Source organism: Telopea speciosissima, chromosome 2, assembly GCF_018873765.1.
Source record: "Telopea speciosissima isolate NSW1024214 ecotype Mountain lineage chromosome 2, Tspe_v1, whole genome shotgun sequence".
In the NCBI taxonomy this organism is placed as follows: Eukaryota; Viridiplantae; Streptophyta; class Magnoliopsida; order Proteales; family Proteaceae; genus Telopea; species Telopea speciosissima.
In genome coordinates, this window is record NC_057917.1 from 52,276,986 (window position 1) to 52,296,869 (window position 19,884).

Genomic DNA, 19,884 nt, shown 5'->3' on the forward strand with positions numbered 1-19,884 from the left:
TAAATCAAATAAAGCTAGTGGGTAAACAAAAAAAACCTCACAAATAGTGCAATTAGGATATATAATTACTATTTATTGGCCATGCCCTGTTAAAGAGGTTTTTCCTAAGAACTGAGTAGAAAATGATATTGTAGACCACATCACAGCTTCAGGTAAAGATCTATCATATATGATGGAATGACGTCTTAAACAGAATTACAGTCGCAGTCAGAAACATGGACATGCCCAGGCTGATAAATGCACAAAGAATTGCACTGTTGTGGAACTTTTTTGCATAATTCACTATCTATTAAATGGGAATTGCAGTCTGTCAAAAGGACAAAGTGTACATGACATTTGTATAAAATTATCCAGGGAGTTCCCTATCTATCTAGTGGTTAGAATGCCTGATAATTCTAGTTCCAATATAAATAAATGTTTATGTTAACACTAAGCCATACAAAATTGCAATCCTGTTCATCCATGAATGTGCAGACAATTTGTTCTTTTTTCATGAAAAAAATATGCTAACACAGGACTCCAATCTATGGCCACACTAAATATGACATCCACAAGAATAAAAAGTTCTCCATAGAACTAGCACATGTCAACTCGGAAGATTAGAAACTAGTATGAAAGGTCAATACTCAGACAGTTATTGAATGGATTATAATCAGAAGCAGGCAGAAACCAAGCTCATGGAAGCATCGAGTAAGCCCATCATATGCCTAATTCAACTGTAGAAAATAGAAAATATTTAGTTCTGTTGCCCCTTGTATATTGATTGTGTCCTTTAATTAGTGATAAACAAGTACATTCAAACAAAACAAATGTCTGGTAACTAATTAACCACCTCTATATACATCAAGCAAAAACTCCAAGAACCAAGTCTGCGCCTGTTAGCACGTCTTCAAAAGGTTTACAATAAGACAGGATATACACAGTGGCAAGATGAGATTATTAATTGTCTTCAATTGTACAAAACTTCTCATCTTCTTCTGGCATCATTGTGCAGGAAAGTTAGCATGAGGATGTTTGACTACAAAATTCATCAACTAGTTGGGGCCCAATAGACAAGTCAGTTATTGAAAAGTCAATAAAGTCTGCAACAGATCCTCAAAACTTGGTTTTCCATACCATATTATGAAGATAGAAAGAAGGATGTTGAAGTTGAACTTGCTTTTGATGTCGATGTTGAAACCAGAGCTGAAGCAGAAACATCATGATGTAAACTGAAGCACATTACAAAAGTTGAGAAAAAAGTACCTACGGAAGAAAAAACTAGTATATACTGGAGCCAAAAGGGAAATTCGTAGGAGAAACTGAGAAAGTGATAAATTTAAATAGAACAGGGGATGTTGAGGACAGGTAAAGAAAAGAATTGGACAGAGAGGATTGCTAATCCATAAGTTATTACAATGGTAATGTGAACATTGAAAATCTTACATTCTGGAGAAATATAAAGCATTCACAAAGAGCAAAAAAGTCAAAAAGTAATCTTTGATGGGAATTATTTTCCAACTTTGTTTATACATTGTTTTTGTCCTTATTGACTAGATTATGCATTTAAAAACTTCCTGATGCAGTTGCATTAGACATTAACCCAACGTGTACAGGCTGATGCAGATTCATGGTTCAACCGGCTTGACCCGTCTGGCCATCCAGACTGAGATGAACCAGGTCCAATGGGTATTGTGGTCTAGTAGGATATTATAAATTTATTAATTTTTATTGTGATAATCATGTAATCTTTAATTTGCATTTCAGATAGGAGATTAGATTGTGTTTTCCAGTTTCCCTACTAGAGTAGTTTCCTTGCTAATTTTATTTCCTTATTAGATGTAATTCTTTTCTTTTAGTCTCTGTGTTATCCATTTCCTACCTTCCTGTAGTCGCTTTCCATCTCTTTCATTGTTTCTCTCCATAGTTAGGATGTGTGCAGGCAACAATGTATCAATCAAACGGAGAAGCCCAACAGAGATCAGCACCACAACCATCTGCACCATATTGTAACCTAAATCATGTATATTGTTGGTAGAATCGTGGGTTAGAAAGAGAGAATTAGAGAATGGAATGACTTATTCATTGATAGGTAAGCCCCTCTATTTATAATAAAGGGGAAAGTTGCAAAAGGACTGAAAGACATAATTACCCCTAACTAACTGACTCTATAAGAGCAGTAACTTAATCTAATGAGATAAGAATTAAACTACCCCCAAAAGAACCAGAATACCCCCACGATATTCTGGATTACATATTCCAACACTCCCCCTCAAGCTGGATTATACATTTAAGTAAAAAGAAGCTCCAGCTTGAACTAATAAGAAAAAAAACTCCAGAATAATGCTAACACTCCCCCTCAAGTTGGCGCATACAAGACACTAATGCCCAACTTGAACAAAACGGGAAGAAACAAAGGTGCAACAGAGTCCAGTCTTGACAGATGAATGCAGCTCCCAAATAAACCTTCAAGAACTTGAAAAATAGATCTTCAAAACCTGGGCAGACTTGATTAGCGAACTTTCACCAATCTTCAATAGCTGTCTAGTGATGAATCTCAGATTGTCACAGTGACATAAAATCATAAAGTGTAGAACTAGGGCAGCAAGCAGCGGAATAAACGAATCAGATAGCGGAAATGATCAACCCAACTATAGATCCTCATATAGGCAAGCAATAACCAAACATCTTCAATACTCTTCATCTCCCCCTTACGGCAAACTCAACCCAATAATGAAGGATACCCAATAGCAATGATGGAGAAGACTGATCTTCTATATTTTGCACCAATGTTCCTGCAAGTTCTGCTTTTTGCAATGGTTGCAGGTGTATTGTACATAATCCCCCCCCCTCACGTGTAGTAGTACACGTGGACAGATAACGGAGATGATGTATGAGATAGTGCAAAAGGATAACCATCCAGAGTTCTCCAAAGGTGCTACGGGTAATGGAAAAGAGGAAGTAATGGCAAAGTAGATTATACCATAAACTCCCAAAGTGGTTATTGGTAAATGCCAAAGGTATGGCATAGGAGATGGGTAAGGGAAAAAGAGCAGTGGGATAAAGAACCATGGACAAAAACAATGCAACACAGTAATCTTCAACCTTCTTCAATTGAACTCTGAAACACCAATCTCCAATGATCAAATCTGAATTAAATAAAAAAAAAAAGGTTTGATTTGATGTAAGGAGAAGGCACCATTCTTCAAAACTTGATCGATCTTCACACAAGGAAGAACCAATGTGCTAAATTCCAATCTGTAAACTCCCACAGGCTAAATAAAATTGATGAAGATATCTAAGTAGAATTGATGTAATAAACTTCAAAAAAACTTGGATCAGATCTGAATTAGTGAACAATACTAGGATCAAGCTCTCAAAGTAAGCTGGATTTGAATCAGTAGAGGAAACTTCACACAATTTAACTATGGAACACGCTGTTGTAATCCCAAATAAACTAATCTCTAAGGTAGTAGATTTCAACAATGAAAGAAATTCGATCACCAATAGTAGGATACTCAGTCTCAAGAACAGGGCAGCAGTAGTCCTCATAAAGGCAGCAGTAACCTACCAACCAGTCATGCTTACAGAAGCCAATCAATAGAACCAGCAAGATATGTAATGAAGCTCAATAGAACCAGCAAGTATAAGATAATAACTCAGCAGATCCAATAGTAAGTGATGCAGCCAGCAACATAGGAACTAGAAAATAAATAGGTTGATTGATGTAGAAGGTGACTATAAGGATGAAACCTGAGTTTTGTTAGAAACTCCATGAATGATGCTGAAACTTGGGTCGAGTACTCCTCTAATGGTGATAAAACACTCCTCAAAAAATCAGCAAGAGAGGACTGCCCTAACCCTTAGATCGATTATAGTCAGGGTTTTGTAAAAACCCTGAAACTTGAGATCGATTGGAGGGTAGGGGGCTTCAAAAAACTAATGATGACTTGTCAAAGTGTGATGATTTCAGGTAATAGATGTTATCCTCAACTGCTTGAACGGATCTCCAATACGAACAACTAATCTCTCCTAGTGTTTGAGACTTGATCTTCAAGAGGGAGAAACACCCAAAAGTGCAGAAAAAATAGGGCAGCAGCTATCTTGTGTAAAAGAACTTCTTCAAGCCATGAATAATTGAAGTAAATTGCTTCTCTTGATAGTAGAAATACCTCTAAAAAACTCCAGAAGCAGTAGGTAACCCTAACCCAAAAAATCGATTAATGTCCCGAAAAATAGAGATTGATTGGGGTACGGGTCTTCTAGAAAACTTGGATAGATGCAATATTGAGGTTGAGTGGTCCTAATAATGGAAGTAATCACCCCTCCAAAAATCAGCAAAAGCTAAAACCTGTAACCCTAAATTTGATTGGAGTCAGGGTTTTATCAAGGTTTTTAGAAGGTTAAGGAAACTTTGCCGTAAAAACTAATCCAGCCATCAGAAAGGGTCCAAACTTAGGTCAAGTGGGGCTTTTAGTAGTAGAGAATTACCCCCCAAAAATCAGCTGCATCTGAAAGGAGGAACCCAAAAAATTGATGGAGTTAGGGTTTTGGAAAAAACCTTGATAAAGGAGATCGATTGGGGTAAATCAAGGCTGGGAAAGAAAAGAAAGGAGAGTAGATGGAAGAGGGTAGAAAGGTACTGGAGAAGGTTGCATAGGAGGCTCCAACAATGGAGGATCAGCCTTCAAAAGTGGAAAAATCTAATCTTCAAGGATTTTTGGAAAAAACTCCAAATCGCAGGTATGCTTCTAGCAGAATTTCAATGGAAAAAAATAGATAGGATGGAGGAGGGCAGCAACTAAATCATTGGTTTAGGATTTTACCTCATTAGTGTTGCCCCCTTACAAGGATGAGAAGAAGAAAGAACAAAAGAAAGAGAAGCCGAGAAAGAGAGAAAGGAGGGTGAAGTCGATTGAAGAAGAAAAGGGTGTTTTTTTTCTTTCCTAACCTAGATCAGACCTGCTCTGATACCATGTTGGCAGAATCGTGGGTTAGAAAGAGAGAATTAGATAATGGAATGACTTATTCATTGATAGGTAAGCCCCTCTATTTATAATAGAGGGGAAAGTTACAAATGACTAAAATAGACATAATTACCCCTAACTAACTGACTCTATAAGAGCAGCAACTTAACCTAATAACATAAGAATTAAACTACCCCCAAAAGGACCAGAATACCCCCACGGTATTCTGGATTTACATATTCCAACATATATAAATGGGGATAAAATCAACAAAGGATGACCCCAAGGGGGTTGCACAGTTGGCAAGGACCAACACCTCACAAATAAGAGGTCATGAATTCAACTCTCCTTGGGGCCTAACTATTAAAAAAAATATATATCAACGAAGGATGTGAAAAACCTTGAAAGGATTTTGAACATCACCATACCCCCTTTTATTCCATTAATAACCCCCCCCCTTCGTATTTATCCCCACATATCCCTTTAATTGGTTTTGCATCCAAGTCTGTCCTTAAACTATAATTCCTAATACCTTTTATGTCCTCTCTTCTTACATACCAAGTAAACCCTTGGAAAATCGGGTTCATTACAAGTCTTGCCATTCCTACTATTGCTTGGACTTTTGTTGAATGGGGTGGACCCATAGCAAACCCAAATAGGGTTTTTGACCATGAGATTGCATCAAATTAGTATTTAGAGCAAATCTGGCCGATGGATCCAACCCTCTTGCTGGCTTTCTGTCAACAACTTCAACTTATGTGAGAGAATCTCGAAGAGACTCAGCAACAATGCAGGGAATTCAAGAACCGAATGCTAATCACATCTGATCATATGGACTCTTCCTTCGACAAATTAATCTCAGTCGTTAAGTAAAGGCTGAAAGAGCCAGAAGACGAGTCACCAATGATGGGGGACGAGATGGTGCCGCTGATCATTGACAATCAACTTGTGGAAGACAATAAACCAGTTCATCTCTTGAGTGAACCAGTCGATTTTGTATTTCCAAGTTGCAACTTCAACAACGAACTTTGTGTCGGATTTCATACAGTTCGATCAGGGTCTGACCGATGATTTAATAAATCAAGGACGGAAAACGATCGAGTGGTTCTGATTCTCCTGTTTTATAAAATTCGAAGATGAGTTTTTCTCAACATCGGAGGAATTGATGCAAATTCATGGTTGAACCAGCTTGACCCGTCTGGCCATCCAGGCCGAGATGAATCGGGTCCAATTGGGTTTTGTGGTCTAGTAGGATATTTAGGATTTTATTTATTTTATTGAATCGTCAAGTAATTTTTTATTTGGGAAGTCAAGTAGGAGATTAGATTGTGCTTTCTAAATTCCCTATTTGAGTAGTTTCCTAGTTTGTTAAGTTTCCTTATTAGATATAATTTCTTTTCTTTTATATAAGTTTGTAATCTTCATTATATCATGGGAGCATAGTTCAAAATCTCGTTTCAGTAGGCCATTTTGGTCAGACTTAAATAAGCAAAATACTGAAATTTTGCCGAAACAGTGTACTTTTCCATGAGTTTCGCTTGGCCATTTCGGAGGGAAATTGGCTGAAATTATCACAATTTTCAACTGAAATTTCGACAAAACAGTGCATTTTGTGAACAAATCAAGAAAGATTTTGACTGAAATTTTGGTGAAATGAACAAAATTTTGGCAAAACAGTGCTGATTCTAGGTTTCGCCTCCTGTTTCATCCAACATGTCGAAATTAGCAAAATTTTGGTGAAATTTCGACGGGTTTTTGAACTAACCATGAGAATTGAATTGCGAATGAAATAGGGAGTTTGGTAAGATGAAGCCTACGTGACTTGTGCGACCCCCCTCTTTCTCATCTCTTCTTGTTTCTCTCCCCTTCCCCTGCGAGATCTTCTTCTTCTTCTTCTTCTACCTTTATTCTTCTTCAATTCTTTATTTCCTTCCCTTTTGCCGTTATTTCCTATTACTGTTTCCCTACTCTGTTTCAGACAGTGGTAGCAGTCCCTTTCTTATTGGCTTTGATCTCCCTTATTTCTCTTCTTTTCTTCTTCATAGTTTAGGGTTAATATCACCACCTTAGGGTGATCCAAAACCCTAGGTGCTGGTTCCCAAATATCCTCTGAAGTACTGAAAATCATAGCCTGCAACTACGCTGGTTTCACTCCTACCACCAGAATCAGATTCAGCACTCTTGTTTCTTTGATATTTGGTTGTTTGGATCAGATTGTTGGTTGTATTCCATAGATTTCAGGGTTAACTACTGTAATAATATCAAAGCTAAGAAGACCAGCAATGGAGAGAAGAAGAATTGAAGGGAAGAAAGGAGAAACCGAGAGATAGCATGCAAGGTTTAATATTTCGCGATATCTCGGTATCTCGGGCCTACCGAGATACCCAAAATATCGCAAAATATGACCGAAATATTGCATTTTTTCTGCAATATTTCGAGGGTCCATCTCGGGGGGTATTTGGCCATATCTAGGCCTGAAACTTCATGGACAGCCTTATTTAAGCTTAATAAACACATTTAAACCATAAAATTGTAAAAATGTGAATTCAAATTGGTGTTTTGGGCTTGCACCCTTGCTTGACATACGGTCGCCGACCCTAATGTATAAATAGTTAAATACACATAGATTAGGCAGTTAATATTTAATAATAGTATTTAACTTCATCACATATCAAGTTAAAGCCAATACACATTGATGAGTACCATGATTCTCATAAACTCCATAATATTCAATAACTCGCTTAAAGCCTTAAAGGCAATACACTAAGTGTCAAAGTTAGTAAGTCACAAGACTCGCAACTCGCAAGTCACAACTCACAAGTTCATAGATCAATGAAATCACAACTTAAGTTACAAATTACAAGTGCTAAACTGCTAATAGTAGTTGTTGTGCCTCGCTGGAGTCGACGTCCATTGCTCTCTGTTTGAAGGACATATGTGGACCACGGTATAGAATCGGAGAAGAAACGAGTGTAGTCATCCACTAGTGTCACGTAAATGGAATCATCAACATACTGTAGGTAACCTATCCTAGGATATAAACTAGGGTTACCAATCGATCCAGTCCGTGAAGAAGATGATCCACTGTGATATGATGTTGGCGCCGGCGCAAGAGGCGATGGCATTGGCTGCATGTATGGCTGGTGAGGTTGGTAGCTAGGTCCGCTAGGGTATGCAAAGATGTTATCTACAAAAGATGATCCAGTATGTCCCTGGGACTGGGACTGGTAGTCATAGTCCCCTACCCCACTAAACTGCCCATATGATGATGATCCATATCCATATCCACCGTAAGGTTGTGATGCACCATAATCCGATGCCAATGGAGTGGTATGTGCGTCAAAAGATGGGGCATGCCAATGTCCAGTCGGTCCTCCCTCCCTATCACCCATACTCAAACCACCAATAGAGCTAGATAGGTTATCAATGTCCATGTGATCAGGTTACAACTGTGTTTGTCGACCCCTACGCTTCCTATTGTATGTATGTAGGGGGCCTCTTGAGGGTGGGGGTACGGGGGCACGTGCTCCGTGGTCCGTATCTTGTGTGGCATGATCAAACTGTGTCTCTCCAGTGAATCGGAGTGGCTCTACAGGTACCGTATCCTGGGCCTCCTGGCCTACCACATAACGCTCTCGCATGCCGTCAAATTCTTCACCAGCATCACCACCACCAACATCACCACCAGCATCATCACCACCACCATCATCACCATCATCACCATCATCATCATTTGAGGACTTAGACCAGTCTTCATCATCAGCAACATTGCCACCAGTGGGCTGGAATGGTATGGGTGAGGCTTCCCTTGCATGTATCTGACTCTCATCAGCCATATACTCGTCCACATCAGCACCAATCTCAGAAGCTATCATGGGGTCGGACCTACCTACCTCCTCATCCAACACTGGCTCACCTCTATCCCTCACCCAATCCACAATAGGGTCCTCATCGTCTGAGTCAACTAGAAAGATGTCAGCTAGATCAATGGTGCCCCTCTGTCCCTCATGTCCCATGCGTATGTGTTGCAGTTTCAGCCTTAAGTTGTAGTGCACATACACCATGTCAGATAAATGTTGAGACCCCAATCTGTTGCGCCTCTTGGAGTGGATGAGTGCAAAGGTACTCCAGTTCCTCTCACAACCAGATGCAGAATATGTTTGGGTAAGGACTTTAATTGCTATTCTTCTTAAGTTTTCAGCCGATTCCCCATACAACACCCACCATTCAGCTGCATTACAAGTTTACAACAAAAAAGACATGTGTCAAATGTTGTTTCAACTTTCAAATTTCAATACATATGTAATTTAAAACTTAAAAGAACTACCAGCATCACCACGTGCTCTGCCTTGTATCGCAGCCTTAGTTCCAAAACTATATTATAAGTTAGGCCTTTCATTGTTTTTTTTTTATATTTTACTTTTTTGGATTTCATTGTAATGGGCTTAATTTATAAGCCCATAAAGCAGGGATAAAGTTAGTATACGGATAAGTAGTTAAGTGTTTGAGTTAGATTATTATACTTAATAGCTAGATAGAGTTATGCTTTGAGTTTATTTACTTTATTGAGAGTGTGTGCCCCACACCTAGCTTAGCTCACCTCAGGGCTCACGTGATTCACCGAAGCGACGAGACTGCTTTTTCAAGTCTCTGTCATTCCCACATAGCCCTTCATGGTGACAACTTGTTCAAGAGATGCTTGCTTAAGACCGATTATAAGTCCGTTTATGAGTCAAATTAGGAATTTTTGAAGGTCTTTATATATGTACTACACCCCCATCAATTAGAGATGATTTGAGTAAAGAATATGAGTCTTTTTAAGAGTTTTGGTGTTGTTGAACTCTCTTTTTTCTCCCAAGAAGATCGATCTCATCTCATCTCTTTTCCCTCCCCTTCCATTGATCAGATTTCTCCCCTTAACAACTCAGTTGCTTCCTTTAGATCTGATCACAGATTTAACCATTGGGCCTGCTTGCATCAGACATCCATAATCTGAATTTTCAGATTGCATTATTTGGTATCAGAGCTGTAGCCGTACCCATTTAGTTGGGATAAGGTTGAGTTTTTGTTGTATTATTTGGTATCAGAGCAAACCTGGCTATGGATTCTCTTGTGTTCAAGACTAGAGTTCGCTTTCCCAACAGAAAGCTTTCAATTTTATTCATTGATAAAGGACAAAGCGACAATTTCGTCTCGAGGTCCATGGTGGAAATGGAATCAAAGCAAGTGAGATCATCATTGAGTATGAGGATGATGTCTTCAATGAATTCTCCATTTCCCAGTATTGTGACGGTGCTTATTGTGATATGCTTTATTCTTTCTAATGCATCATTAAAGTTGGTCGGCAATAGTTGGAATCGCAAAATGGTGTAGTTGATTGCCATAGCAATATGTGCATCCTAAAGCCTTCTCATTAATGACAAAGACTTATTTTAAAGAGACTGAATGATGCAGTATGCTCGGAACCAAAGGAAACGGCACCAATAGTGCCGCCACAGGAAGAGTTGAGAGGGTGAGCACAAGAGGAAGGCCGTTCTGATGTGGGATAAGTAACAGTAAAGGGGGACGAAATGATTATTATACGTGAAGCAATAACAAAATTTACTAACAGTGAAGGATATTTTACACATTGAGTTCGTTAATCCCTACATATTTCAAGAAGAGAACGAGCCATTCATGTTTCATCTTTTGAACCCGGATGAGTATGAATCGCTTTTCCAAGCTCTACTATTTTTTCCCTTCTAAAAAACTCAAGGGTGAGTTTTTCTCAACACCGGGGAAATTGATTCAATTGCATAAGACATTGATCCTGTATCGGGGCCTATACGCAAGCTTCGAAGGCCCATAAGATGTCGGTGGCAGTCCAATGGGCTGAATGGACCTTTGGGTAGTCATATTATGGGCCTTTTATTTTTCAGGTTTCATTGTAATGGACCTAATTAAGAAGCTCATAAAATGGGCATAAAGTTACTATACGGGATTAGTAGTTAAGTACTTGAGTCATATTAGAATACTTCATAGAGTTTATTTACTTTATTGAATGTGTGAGTATGATTAGAAGTCCTTTTATGAATCGAATTAAGAATTTAGGTCTTTAAATATATAATATACTCCCATCAATTAGAGATGAATGAGTAACGAATGTGAGTTTTTTTTTAAGTTTTAGTGTTGTTGAGTAGTCAACAAACAAGGAAGGATAAAGTACAGAATGAATATATAAGAGCGGACTTGGGAGTTGCCTCGATAAATGACAAGCTCTGAAAGAGTCGTTTAAGGTGGTATGGTCATATTCAATGGAGGCCTAGGGACTCCCCAGTAAGGAGTGATATGATTCTGATTGAAGGAGCTAAAATAGCTAGGGGCAGACCTAAAATGACCATAGGAGAAGTGGTGAGGAAGGGCATGCATAGTCTAGGTCCTGTACCAAGTATGACCTCGGACAGAGCCTATTTGAGGCCAAGGATCCATGTCCCAGACCCCATTTAGCTGAGAATTTCCAGATGTGTTGGGCTGTGCCTCTTTCCTCTTACTATCTTTCATTTGTCTTTCTTCCTTTTGCATCTATCATCTCTTTCCCCATCCCTCTTCTCCCATCTTTTCTTTCCCTTTTTGGTTAGAACTCTGTTTTCTGTATGTTATTTTGTTTGGATCCACGTAGCAGGCCCTATTAAGTTGGGATAAGGCTTAGTTTGTTGCTGTTGTTGTTGGTGGTGGTGGTGGTGGAGGTGGTGTTAAGCAGTGCATACGGGATTGGTATCCCATACCTGATTTCTTCTCTTCTTCTCTCTTCTTCCTCCTAAGAAGATCGACCTTATCTCTTTTCCCTCCCCTTCCATCGATCTGGTTTCTTTCCTTAACAGCGCAGTTGCTTCCTTTATCACAAATCTGATCATAGATTTGATCATTGGGCCCGCTTGCATCTGATATCCATAATCTGAATTTTCAGATTGCAATACTTCCAGGTACCAACGAAGTCGGTTCCAGCAGTGGCAGGAGATCTTACTTGAATTGCAATATATCCTTTCTGTTTCTGTGATTCCATTAACATTATGTAGTGTTTGAGAGCATGGTATAAAATCTCGCGAAATATCGGCGATATATCGCCATATTTCGTGAATCTCGACATGTCCGAGATACGAAACACTTCCTAAACATAAAAATACAATATCTCGTCGATATATTGTGATATATCAACCATATATCGCGAGAACTCACGATATATCGCGAGATATTGTAAAAGTGACAAATAGTGTCACACTAAGGGCCTTATAATTCCATATTTCGCAGCTCTTGGTCGATATTTCGACCGAGAGCTGCTGAAAATCAAATTTGCTTTTCTTCCTCCCTTCCAAGCCTCATCCAAGCATTGTTGAAGCTCCTTGTCGCCGGGAAGACGTCGGAGGGTCATCTAAGCTCATCATCCAAGCCTATTTTCATTATTTAAGGTAAATTCTATTTCTCTAAAACTATTTTTTTTAAAAACTTTGTACAAATGTTGTTGGATGTTGATGATATTAATATATGTTAGACACGGAGGCCGATCTAAGACCTCACGGTGTCGAAATTTTTTTCCCATATGTATTTTTTTTATTTTTTTTCTGGTTTTAAAAATTCATTTTCCTACAACTAAAATAGGAAGTAATTAGGGGTAATATGACTTAGATGGTAATGAATTAAATATATGTTAGACACCAATGGCCGATCTACGGCTTCACAATGTCGGATTTATTTTTCTGCTCTTAAATAATTCTTTTAATTTTCGAAAATTAAGAAAAATATATAAAAAATTAAAAAAACAGAAATAAATAAGAAAAAATATGAGTTTTAAATTTAAAAAATAATGAAAAAATATGAAAGTTATTTCTATATGTTTTGAGATGCATTACATGTATATTATGTTTACTAATTTTTGGTTTTGTTGTGTTAGGTCAATACTTATATTAACATTATATATAAAAAATTGGTTTTAATTATGTGAAAAATATAAGGGTTAGGGGAAAAATATTAAATAACTATACAAGTGTATTAGTAATCTAAAAGTGTCAATTGAAGTGCATCTACATTAAGTTTTTTAATTATTTGTGTTACTTACATTGCAGTAAACAAGTATCATTATGGCGGATCGTGATAGACAACGTGCGAAGGGCAAGCAAAAGGTGGGGGAAAGTAGTCAACAAAGGGGGCGGAGGGAACAGAGGGAACAAGAGAGACCAGCCAGCCAGCATAGGGGTGACATTGCATGATTACATGGTACTCCCATTGACGGGGATAAGAGAAAATCTATATGTAACTATTGTCACATGTATTTTATGGGAGGGTCCAGTAGACTTAAACAACATCTGACTGGAGGATCTAAAGATGTTGTAGGTTGTCGTATGGTCCCTACCGAAGTAGCCAGGGAGATTGGTGATAGTTTGAGGGGAAGAAAGAAGAGGAAGGCTGACAAGCAAAGGATAAGACAACAACTTGAGGATACTGTGAGGAGTTCGATGGGAGGAGGAAGACGATACAATGATGATGATGATGATGATGACTCCTCGATGATGATGATGATGACATTGCAGTGCACGATGACATACAAACAGCGAGAGGAGGCTAGGGATTTTAGGCGGACTGTTTCAAGGAGTAGAGTAAGTTTTCAAGATGATCGGAGAGACAAAGAGTAGGGGGTAGTGGAGGAGTGGCGATTCGGAGGTCCTAGAACTTTGAATCCTTTTAAAAGATCACAAAGTGTGAGGGCAACCCCAACACCTCTACCAGTACCAAGACCACCATCAACATCTGATCCTAAATTGCATAAGAAGAAAGGAATCAGTCAACCCAGAATCAAAGGAGCTTCGAAGGGGATGAAGGGATTGGTTAAAGAATCAATAGCTAAGTGAATGCTATACCATACCATCCCAGCAAACACTGCACAAGGCCCCCATTATGATACCATGATAGATACCATTCCAGAGGCTGGCCCAGGATTCAAGGGCCCCACCCCATACGAGGTAATGAATGTTTATCTACCTCAACAAAAGAGTGAGATTGATGAGTACATTAGTGAGATGAGGAATATGTGGGAGACATATGGGGTGACTATAATGGCGATGGATGGGTGGGCCTACAAGAAAGTCCATCATCAATTTCATGGTTTATTGTGATGGGAGGGACAGTGTTCCTCAAATCATGGATGCATCTAAAGAGATTAAAGGATGCAAAATATATTTCTGATTGTTAAAGGAAGTAGTGGAAAAAGATGTGGGTATTGAGAATGTTGTCAGATTGTAGCAGACTGATGGAAGTAACTTCAAGTGGCCGGTGAGAAGATGATCAACAATAGTAAGTACCAGCTCTTCTGGACTCCTTGTGCAGCCCATTGCATTGACTTAATGCTAAAAGATATGGGAAAGTTAAAGTTGGTGAAGACTGTGGTTGAAAGTGCAAGACAAGTCACCAACTTTGTATACAACCACTCCTATGCACTCAATCTATTGAGGGAAAAATGTGGGGGTGACTTGGTTAGGCCTGGCATCACAAGATTTGCCACCAACTATATTCCTCTCAAAAGCATTGAGACAAAGAAGGCCGGGTTGAGAAGCATGTTTGCTTCTGAGGAGTGGTTTGAATGGAAGGGTTCCAAGACTGCAAATGGGAGGGAAGCACAAACAACGATGTCATCTGAGGACTTCTGGACCAAACTAAGCAAAGTGGTGAAAGTTTTAGAGCCAGTAGTTAAAGTTCTACATGTTGCTGACTCCGCTCTGAAGGGCCCAACCATGCCAGTCCTATATGCTGCAATAGACTTGATGAAAGATAGTGTCTATAGTGTGGCTCCTCGCAGTAGCAAACACTTCTTAGATATCATAAATGCTCACTGGGAGAATCAACTTATGCATCCACTGCATAAGGCTGGTGAGTAAATTTGTTTTATGTTTACTAATTCATAGTATTATTATTTACTAATTACCTATGCATTTGACAATACCTCTATTCTATATGTCATATTTCAGCATACTACTTGAACCCTAAGTATCAATATAACAATAGGCTTGGGTTGGAAACTCAACTTATTGATGCTGTGAAACAAGTAGTGAAGAAGTTGGAGCCAGATGGTGCACTACAAGCAATTTGCAACAATGAAGTGAGTTCATTTCGAAACTCAACTTATTGATGCATTCAAATAAGTAGTGAAGAAGTGCTTACTAATTTTTCACATGGGTGTAGATCAAGGTATTTAGGGATGCATTGGGAAGTTTTGGAATTGAGGCTGCGATACAAGGCAGAGCACGTGCTGATGCTGGTAATTCTTTTAAGTTTTAAATTACATATGCATTGAAATTTGAAAGTTGAAAGTTGAAACAACATTTGACACATGTCTTTTTTGTTGTAAACTTGTAATGCAGCTGAATGGTGGGTGTTGTATGAGGAATCGGCTGAAAACTTAAGAAGAATAGCAATTAAAGTCCTTGCCCAAACATGTTCGCATCTGGTTGTGAGAGGCTGAGTACCTTTGCACTCATCCACTCCAAGAGGCGCAACAGATTGGGGTCTCAACGTTTATCCGACATGGTGTATGTGCACTCAACTTGAGGCTGAAACGCACACATACGCATGGGACATGTGGGACGAGGGGCACCATTGATCTAGCGACATCTTTCAAGTTGACTCGGACGATGAGGACCCTATTATGGATTGGGTAAGGGATAGAGGTGAGCCGGTGTTGGATGAGGAGGGAGGTAGGCCCGACCCCATGATAGCTTCCGAGATTGGTCGATGTGGGCGAGTATATGGCGACGAGGGTCGATACATGCGAGGAAGCCTCACCCATACCATTCCAGCCCACTGGTGGCAATGTTGTTGATGATGAAGACTGGTCTAAGTCCTCAAATGATGATGATGGTAATGATGGTGATGCTGGTGGTGGTGATGGTGATGCTGGTGGTGGTAATGCTGGTGGTGATGCTGGTGAAGAATTTGACGCCATGCGAGAGCGTTATGTGGTAGGCCAGGAGGCCCAGGATACGGCACCTGTAGAGCCACTCCGATTCACTAGAGAGACAGTTTGATCATGTCACACAAGATACGGACCACGGAGCACGTGCCCCCGCACCCCCACCCTCGAGAGGCCCCCTACATACATACAACAGGAAGCGTAGGGGTCGACAAACACAGTTGCAACCTGATCATATGGACATTGATAACCTATCTAGCTCTATTGGTGGTTTGAGTATGGGTGATAGGGAGGGAGGACCGACTGGACATTGGCGTGCCCCATCTTTTGACGCACATGCCACTCCATTGGCATCGGATTATGGTGCATCACAACCTTACGATGGATATGGATATGGATCATCATCATATGGGCAGTTTAGTGGGGTAGGGGACTATGACTACCAATCCCAGTCCCAGGGACATACTGGATCATCTTTTGTAGATAACATCATTGCATACCCTAGCGAACCTAGCTACCAACCTCACCACCATACATGCGCCAATGCCATCGCCTCTTGCGCCGGCGCCAACATCATATCACAGTGGATCATCTTCTTCACGGACTGGATCGATTGGTAACCCTAGTTTATATCCTAGGATAGGTTACCTACGATATGTTGATGATTCCATTTACGTGACACTTGTGGATGACTACACTCGTTTCTTCTCTGATTCTATACCGTGGTCGACATATGTCCTTCAAACGAGAGAGCAATGGACGTCGACTCGGCGAGGCATGAGTGGGATTGATCCAGGGAGGCACAAAGAACTACTATTAGCGTTTAGCACTTGTAATTTGTAACTTAAGTTGTGATTTCATTAATCTATGTGTATTTAGCTATTTATACATTAGGGTCGGCGACCGTATGTCAATCAAGGGTGCAAGCCCAAAACACCAATTTGAATTCACATTTTTACAATTTTATGGTTTAAATGTGTTTATTAAGCTTAAATAAGGCTGTCCATGAAGTTTCAGGCCTAGATATGGCCAAATACCCCCCGAGATGGACCCCCAAAATATTGCAGAAAAAATACAATATTTCGGGCATATTTCGCGATATCTCGGATATTTCGGATATCTCGGTAGGCCCGAGATACCGATATATCGCGAGATATAGTACTATGTTTGAGAGACGCATGCACATACTTGTAAATCTGTATATTATTTAGAAAAAGTTGATATTAACTAGATTTTCTTGATTTTGCCAAACAAGCTTCTGACATATTTCCTGTGAAACAACTATTCTTTTTATTCCTTTTGGGTGGGGGGTGACATAAAGGAGGATGTAGATTTTGGTGGTAATATCTCATATGTGTCCACCTTCACCATTCGATTTTTAAAGAGTTTTATATGGTTTTGGAAAGGAGCTGTCCCCAATATCTCCTTCTATTAAATTCTAAGCCTTAAGTCAAACCTATTACATAGCTGATAACTTTCCAAGATAAGGCTCCATATCTTCACTATACATATTATAGAGTGATGCACAGAAGATACTATTCTAGGCTCCCTACAAGTTGCAGCAGGCTTAATTTGGATTTTTTTGGAATGTGGGGCACGCATGAGGTGCCTTTTATGATTGATATTTGTGTCCTCAGCATTTGATAAGTTAGGCATAGGGTCAAAACTTTTATAATAGGTTGAGCAGATCAAAAATAATGACCAGCCAAATTTTTTATACAAGTTGCAGGAGTGATGATGCAGATCATAGGTCCATATGTAGTGGCAAGAAAGAGGCCCTAAAACCAGTCCAGAATCGCTGTGGGAGACAGCCTGTACTGGTTTAGCCTGGTTCTTTTTTTCTTTTTTTTTTTTGGTGAATAAATAATTCATTACCAAAACACCCCAAAGGGGAGGAGAGAGAGGGTGGGGAAACTATACAAAGCCTCAAGCCCTACAAGCCCTAGAGGGGTGAGCTAGGAGACTGAAAAAGAGTCATCTAAGCCCCAGGAAGCAACAATATGTCTGTTCCTAGGAGAATCTATAAGAGAAGTGTTAGAATAAGTAGTTCTACCCAATAGGGGTAGTTTTGTCCTCTTTTATGTTTGTTCTCCCTTAGCCTATTCTTATTTGGGTATTCCTAATATGAATATGCAAGGGTAGCTTTCCTAATTCTAGTATGATAAGTGTAACTCTTTGATAATAAATAAAGGAGCTTGGTGATACATATTGATCACTCAAGCATTCAGTTCTAAGGCTGTTTACATGGTATCAGAGCCAACTCTGATCTAGAAGAACAGCTTTCTCGTTTTTTTTAGGTTTTCTGTTCTCCACCCTTCTCGGTTTCTATTTTCTACTTCTCTACCACTCTCGCTCTCGCTCTCTCATTCAGGGCAGCAACTATGAGGTGATCTAATGAAGATTTAGCTGCTGCCCTCAATGTCACCTCATTGAAGATCAAATATCCTTGGTGTGATCAGAATCTGCCGCAGGTTTCCTCCAACCTTGGGGATCGAGCTGCTACTTCAACTCAAGCTTGATTTCTGCCTTTTTGATTCCTGCCATTATTGGTCTACACCCTTCCCTGATTGAAGACTGCAGATTTGAATCAACATAACTTCAGATTCAACCCTGCAATTACTCTCATTCAAGGTTTTTTCCTAAATTTTCATACATTTAGGGCTTTTTATTGGCTCATCAGAAGGAGCTAATTTTTGGAGGACATCTTCCCTACCACTAGAGGGAAACTCGACCTCAGTTTCAGCTTATTCTGATGGCCGAAAATTCTGCAATCTCAAAACCTAGGATTCTACTCGATTCTGACATCTACGCTGCTAAGGTTTTTTATTTATTCACCAGAAGTGGCTGATTTTTTGAGGACTTATTCCATACTACCTGCAGTAGTTTCGATCCAAGTTTGAGCCTATTCTAACAGTTCAATTTGTGGGAATTTCAAAACCCGTCTTCTACACTTTCCACATCATGTCTGATCTTACTTCAGCTGACTCAGATGGATCTGCTCGTCCAGAGTACCTTCCTTTTGCTTCCCCCACTAAACTAGATGGGACTAATTATTTGATGTGGTCAAGGTCTACTTACCTTACTATTGCTGGCCGTGGCTATACAGGACACCTTACAGGCAACCTTCCCAAACCTGTTGAAGAAGGACCTGCCCTGACTCGGTGGTTATCTAATGACTCTATGGTAATGTCATATCTTATACATTCTATGCATTCTTCCAGTGCACCCAGTTCCCTTCTCCGTGACACTGCTGCCCAGATATGGAAGGCCGCAAAGGATACCTATTCCGATGTTGGGAATGATGCTCAGGTATATGAGTTAAGAAAAAAAATTCATGACACTAAACAAAATGAATTGACTATCTCTCAATACTATGTTGAACTTCACAAGTGCTGGCAAGAACTTGATCATTACTCTGATTATCAGCCCATTACTGCCAATGACATTGCTGCGTACAGAAAGCATGTCGATAAAATTAGGGTTTATGATTTTTTGGCTGGCCTTAATGTTGAATACGATCCAATTAGGATTTAGATTCTCAGCAAGGATCCCTTCTCTACACTAGAACAGTCCTATGCATTGGTTCATATTGAAGATCGACGACATACAGCTATGCTTAATACTACACCTCTGGATCGATCAGCTCTACACAGTGGGACTGGTTCTACTCCTATTGCTCGAAATTCTAAGTCTGAAAAGGCAGCAGTCAAATGTGATCATTGCGGTTGTGGCACACTAAGGCCACATGTTGGAAGATACATGGAAAACCAGCCGACTTTGAAGCTAAGCGTGCTGCTCAGAAATCGAAAAACAAAGCTAATCATACTGAGGCTGTCACTACTTAATGGAGGACAGAATCAGGAGAGAGGAGATGATAGAAAGAAATCAGTATTGCAGGGGGTGTAGAGAATAAACCTTGAGAAGAAATAGAAGAAGGGGGGGGATTAGCAAGAAATCAGAATTTCAGAATAGCAGGGGGAAAAGAAGAAAGAAACCATGGGG

General features: G+C 39.7%; 1 protein-coding gene and 1 long non-coding RNA gene across 2 annotated transcripts in view; both read right to left on the minus strand.

The window, feature by feature from the left end:
• Nucleotides 1-329: 329 nt before the first annotated feature.
• The window catches only part of LOC122651826, a 50,090-nt gene continuing 30,535 nt past the window's right edge, over nt 330-19,884 (minus strand). The window contains exon 7 of the mRNA XM_043845379.1: nt 330-1,211. The gene's annotated coding sequence lies outside the window, so the exon portion shown is untranslated. The remainder of the gene's footprint in view (nt 1,212-19,884) is intronic.
• Nucleotides 6,856-19,884, minus strand: part of LOC122651827 — an 88,858-nt gene continuing 75,829 nt past the window's right edge. The window contains exon 3 of the long non-coding RNA XR_006331518.1: nt 6,856-7,196. This is a non-coding gene — a long non-coding RNA (uncharacterized LOC122651827). The remainder of the gene's footprint in view (nt 7,197-19,884) is intronic.